General features: G+C 49.6%; 1 pseudogene; it reads left to right on the forward strand.

Moving 5' to 3' along the window:
• Positions 1 to 716: 716 nt before the first annotated feature.
• On the forward strand, positions 717 to 805 carry LOC126000457 (uncharacterized; annotated as a pseudogene).
• Positions 806 to 1,166: the final 361 nt, after the last annotated feature.

The following is a 1,166-nucleotide window of genomic DNA, read 5'->3' on the forward strand; positions in this document are numbered from 1 at the left end:
GGGCCACACACGGTAATGCTCAGGGGTTACTCCTGGCTATGCGCTCAGAAGTTGCTCCTAGCTTGGGGGACCATATGGGACACCGGGGGATCGAACCGCGGTCCGTCCAAGGCTAGCGCAGGCAAGGCAGGCACCTTACCTTTAGCGCCACCGCCCGGCCCTGGTTAGTGTTTTGTAAAAGCTGATGTTTCTCCTCTTAGCGGAACCACATGGTTATCTTGGCTTACTCTGTACTCTGGACAGGAATCACTTGGAGCAACCATAGGGGACCTCATTAGGTGATGGAAATGGAATCTGGGTCACCTGCATGCAAGGGCAATGCCCTCCCTGCAGTCCAGGCCTGATTTTCCTGAAAGTGTAAGTCTGGATCACAATGCTGTTTCCAGGAAACAGAACTGGTGAGAGCCAAAGGGTCAGGTTTCTTTCCCTCTCCAGGCTGCTGCCTCTCCTCCTAATTTCTATGAGTCACTTAGAGCCTACCAGCATCAGTTCTGTTGGTTCTTTTCACAGTTGTTTCTAAAATGTCCTGCATGTGATTGTTCAAGCTCACATTCTATCTAGATCACGGACTTCAGCATCAAGTTCATTTTTGGGTGCAGACATTGTACTCCCTGGCCACATGGCAAGTGCCTCCCAGCCTGCCCTCTTCATGGCTCAACTTGCCTCTTTCTTAGTCTCTTTGGTCCATCAAAATGATCCGTCAAGATAATCCACAAGACCTCCTGAGGAGGTATAGTAAATGCACCCCATATACACCTCAACCCAGGCCTTTTGCCTGGTCTGTATTGTGAATTGGGGGACAAAAAAAAAAAAAGATACTCCACAGGAATAAAGGAAAAATATCAAATAGTCCTGTCTTTGGGGGCCTCCGGGTTCTTCCCTCCTGATCACCTGTCTGAGCCCCAGAATTTGGGATTGCTCAGAGTGACTGGCCCCTTCATGATCAGAAATTAAAATCATCCCTCCCAACCTGTTTGCACCTTTGGGCACCCACCCCTCAACAGCAAAGGTCAGCAGGGAAGGCAGCTAAGTAGACTAAACTGGAAAAGCACCCAAGGGCATAGGAAGCCAGGTACCATGAAGCACAGCTACTTCTAGCAGCTGCACACCAGGCACTTCTTGCCTGGAAGGTAAGAAGTTTTGCTTCTTCTTGACTTGGATCAAGT

This window comes from Suncus etruscus (genome assembly GCF_024139225.1).
Source record: "Suncus etruscus isolate mSunEtr1 chromosome 15 unlocalized genomic scaffold, mSunEtr1.pri.cur SUPER_15_unloc_1, whole genome shotgun sequence".
Classification (NCBI taxonomy): domain Eukaryota; kingdom Metazoa; phylum Chordata; class Mammalia; order Eulipotyphla; family Soricidae; genus Suncus; species Suncus etruscus.